Raw genomic sequence first — 4,748 nt, forward strand, 5'->3', positions numbered from 1 at the left:
ACTCGGGACCTTTGCCTTTCGCGGGCACCGCGGTCCCGAGTTCGAGTCTCGGTCGGGCACACAGTTTTAATCTGCCAGGAAGTTTCACATCAGCGCACATTCCGCTGCAGAGTGAAAATCTCATTCTGGAAACATCCCCCAGGCTGTGGCTAAGCCATGTCTCCGCAATATCCTTTCTTTCAGGAGTGCTAGTTCTGCAAGGTTCGCAGGAGAGCTTCTGTAAAGTTTGGAAGGTAGGAGACGAGGTACTGGCAGAAGTAAAACTGTGAGTACCGGGCGTGAGTCGTGCTTCGGTAGCTCAGTTGGTAGAGCACTTGCCCGCGAAAGGCAAAGGTCCCGAGTTCGAGTCTCGGTCGGACAAACAGTTTTAATCTGCCAGGAAGTTTCACATCAGCGCACACTCCGCTGCAGAGTGAAAATCTCATTCTGGATTCAAGAATGAGTTGCATCGAGAATGTAAATTCAGATTCTAACGCGTTGATTTCAGACACCATGATGCAAGATTCTACGTAGTTGTGCAGTTGAATGCAGACACGCGTAACAGGAATGTTTTAGCAGGGGAAAAGTTTTCTGTCTGGACTGTTATTACGCTTGTTTGCCCGCCATGAATGCGATCCGCGATTTCAATTTTTTATGCCGCCTTCAAGAGCTGTAAATTACGTAAAAACTAATTCGACTTGAAGTACCCTCTTTTCTTAAAATATGTTACATAAAAATGCTTTTCTATGTGGTTTGGAATGATAAACTTAATGTCTATTTTCACTTCAGTTGTGGTATGTATACCAAATAAGCTAAATGCGTGGTTTAAATTCATTATTCTTTCCTCATCGCAAGTATCCTGTGGTCTAGACCTTGCGTCTTTGATTAATAGTGAAAACATCGACCTTCTGAGTATCGATTCCAACAGCTGCCAACTGCTTACGTTACGAATAGAAAGTATTAGAATCGCAGGCGGAAGACTCGCGGAATAAGAACTCACCTTCTGCCAATGGCCTTGTCAAGGAGGACGGAGAAGCAGACAGAGTTTCAAGGTAGCTTCTAAGGTTAGAGGGGAGCGGGGAAGGAAGAGTGAACAATGTTCAAAGGCATGAGGATGCTGAAGGTAATGAAAACAACTACGTTAAAGACATTTAATGCGTAACCACAGGACATGTGGCCTGTAAGTGAAAATGTGTCATGTTGTTCTCCCCATTGGCAAAAGATTTCAAGCTACTCCTCAATCGGATCTCAGTGAGGGGAATGCCGAAAGGAACGAAACTATAAACATAATATGAGTTACTAACTCAGCCAAAAATGTCTTAATGCAAATATAGTGAAGCTAGAAAAACTTAAAAAGAGCAATGCAGAAGTTCATTCTAGATATAGCTGGAGTCTGTGAAATGAAATTGATAGAAGAAAAGTATTTGTGGTCAGACGGATCGAGGATGTAACCTACAGCAGTAGAAAATGGTGTAACGGGAATAGAATTAGTTACGAAGGTAGGACACAACGTGGGTTACAGTGAACGGTTTGGTGATTGGGTTGCTCTCATTAGAATATATTGCAAAACTACGCCAGCAACAATAGCTCAGTTATCATGGCAACGTCATAACTGGATGACAAAAAGATAGAGAAAGCACGTGTGGCTATTGAACGACAGACTCAATATATAATGGGAGATGATAATCCAGTAACCATTATGCACTGGAGCTTGGTAGTAGGGATAGGAATAGAAGAAAAAGTTACGATAGAATATGGTTTGGTAATAGGAAATCAATTCAGTTCAGTACCGAATATCAATTTATAATAGCAAATAGAATGTTCAAATATCACAAGGCGAGAAGATGTACTTGGAAACTGCCAGCACGCACAAGCAGACGCCAGCTGGCTTACATCGTGGTCACAAAGAGATTCCGAATCCAGATATTGAAGTGTAAGGCGTAGCCATGAGCGGAGGGAGACACGAACGCCATTGACTAATGAAGAAGATCAGACTGAAGTTTAAGAGAATAGTTCGACGAAATCAACGAGAAAAAGATTTGTATAGTGAAGTACTGAGGAATGATGAGGTAAGTTCGAATTCCTCTAGGCAGCTCAGATACACTGAAATGGTCATCTCTAAAAAGAGCAATTACGGAAACTGAACAGATAAATGTAGCAACAAGGGACCTTGCCACCAAGTAAGTTTGGGTAACTGAAGGAATACTTCAATTGATCGACGAAAGAAGACGGCACAAAAACGTTCAGGAAATGACAGGAATTCAGTAGTATAAGTCGCTTAGGTAGTGCACGGCAGTCGAGACGACAAATTAAGAAATAAAAAACACACGGTCGTCGAAAGGACTGATTCAGCACACAGAAAATAAAAAACTGAAATCGTGGGAGTTACTGTTAAGTGTCCAATGAAAATTCTTCTGTTAAGCGCAGAGAGAAGAAGTAGGTGGAAGTAGCTCATTACAGGTTTCTTCGAGGGGAAGGAATTATCCGAAGGAATCATAGAAAATGAAAGGGGAGTCGCTATTGAAGTAATGGAGGATCCATTCATAATTTAACACAGATCCGAAAGACTTGCAACCAAATAACACATAAGCGACAACTAAAATTCCTTCCGAATATCTGAAATCATACGGGTAAAGTCACTCGAGCGACTATTTAAGTTGTGTATAATGCCTGAGACTGGAGAGTTACCGTCTGACTTTCGGAAATAAATTTCAAATACAGTAACGTGAGATAATTACTAGAACTGTCGCATAAATCACCTTACCATTTAACTCACGAGTTGCGATCTCTCAGACCGAGCGTAGTTTTCCGAACTCCCTCACCAAGGTCAGTTTAGGCGGAATGCTTCTATACGCTCCCTACCCTCTTTAAATTGGCAACCCTACGACATTTTGCTGTTGGTTGCATTTGTAGCGTCTCTGACGCAAAGTTGACACTTCTTTGATTATTCTCTTTGGCTTTGCATTCTGTTCGCTCGCGGCATGTTCGACATCCATTTCTGTGTTCGCTCTGTTCCATGCCAAAATAAATGTTAATTTGTACACTAAAATTGTGTTATGAAGATTCTACGCCACGTATAACCCACACATTAAGGCCTTTTTTCTTGTTGGCACGTATTATTGACACATGTTCGGGTCTCCTAGACCACGCTTCTCGAACAATGTATCAATTTTCGTCAGTATAGTACAAAATGGGTTTGTAGTAACTGTCGGTTTCAACGAGCCTAAGTTTGATGAAATTGTTAGCTGGTGGATGGCAGAAAATGTCAGTGATATAGATCAAGGAATAGACGAAGAGGTGACGACTTCATATCTGTCAGTGACCATAGTTCTGCTAACGAACAACAGTATCATTTAGAAGAACTTCATTACAGTTGTGATGAGGATCTTTCTGCTCCTCCAGTAAAATTAGTTAAAATAAATGTCATCTCAGCTGTGATAAAGAAAAATGTAGATCCCATCTTTGAATATAAGTTTTGCAGACTTCCTTTACGTACCTATGGAGTGCAATTTTTATGTCTAAGTTTAAATCTTGGAATTCAGTTTTATGTGAAAATTTACTTGCCATAGATATTACAGTTACTCACAACGAAAAATTCAGTTCTCTCATAGTTAATTTGCACTTATGATTTTAAAAAACTGTACAAAAGTACGTGGTTTTGTTTGATAAAAAGTAAAGTACTGCAGATTGTATTTAGTGCAATAAAATCATCAATGAGTATTTAAACAACATTTAAATAATTGGAAAAATAAATTTTATGTAATTTCAATTAAAAATTTCAAGTAATTTGGACCTGAAATCTCAGTACAAACATGGGGGGGGGGGGGGGGGGCTCAGAGACTTCTATGCAGAAAAACAGAAAAAAATGAGGATGGGTCCGGCGAAGACTAGTTCGGTTTTCAGAAAAGTAAAGGCGCCAGGAAGACTGTTATGTCGTAGCGCTTAATAACGGAAGCAAGACTGGAGGAAAATCAAGACATGTTAGGATTATTCGACATGGAAAAGCCTTTTTTCAATTTATAATGTGTTCTCTAAAGAAACTTTACACATCTCCAGTCGTGGCAGTCACATGTACTGTTTATCTGTTACAAGCAGCACGGGGGTACTTAACTTGTAAACGCATGGGGAGTGTTGTAGTAACAGGAACTGAAGAGTGGCTATTCGGTGAATGGCTGTATCGCATCCTCTATTCAACGAAGAAGAGAAACCCCCTTCACACGCTAATTAATTTTCTACAAGTCCGAAGACTTTGGCCACGATTTAATTAACGCCTCAGTCTAGGGTTTCACTTTCTGCACACACAAGTAGACGAAGCAGCAGCTGTTTACGAGAGTAGTTCTGTGCAGGCCCTCTTCAAAGGCCCTCGAATTGTCTGCAATAATTTTGATATATGGGAATTTCGTCGTTTATCAGAAGCAATGATTGATGTATCGCAACCATATGGTATTAACTTATTTACAGTAGCTGAAGTGCGAATTGCTTCAGGTACGTGTCACAACAAGAAAAAGCTTTTAGTTGTAAAAGGCAAACAAATTGCCTTCTATACGGTTAATATATATTAATTACTACCAAAACTTCGGGATTTAGGCTATCATCAAGGAACAACTATCACACTTGTGTAAAGACATTAATGCAAACCGTTAAAAACTAAAGATGTTACTAACTGTACAAAATCCTTGTTCATCATGTTAAGAAAAAGTTAACATTATTCGTATTATGTTGAAATATAAGTAGTTAGTTGCTGTTATTTATCACAGTGGAACAATTGT

General features: G+C 39.8%; 1 non-coding gene across 1 annotated transcript; it reads left to right on the forward strand.

Annotated features, from left to right (window-relative positions):
* The first annotated feature begins 286 nt into the window (after window positions 1-286).
* Trnas-cga (transfer RNA serine (anticodon CGA)) lies at window positions 287-361 on the forward strand. The gene has a single exon. It is a non-coding gene; the product is annotated as a tRNA-Ser (tRNA).
* Window positions 362-4,748: the final 4,387 nt, after the last annotated feature.

The sequence above is a fragment of the Schistocerca serialis genome, chromosome 6 (genome assembly GCF_023864345.2).
Source record: "Schistocerca serialis cubense isolate TAMUIC-IGC-003099 chromosome 6, iqSchSeri2.2, whole genome shotgun sequence".
NCBI classification, from domain to species: domain Eukaryota; kingdom Metazoa; phylum Arthropoda; class Insecta; order Orthoptera; family Acrididae; genus Schistocerca; species Schistocerca serialis.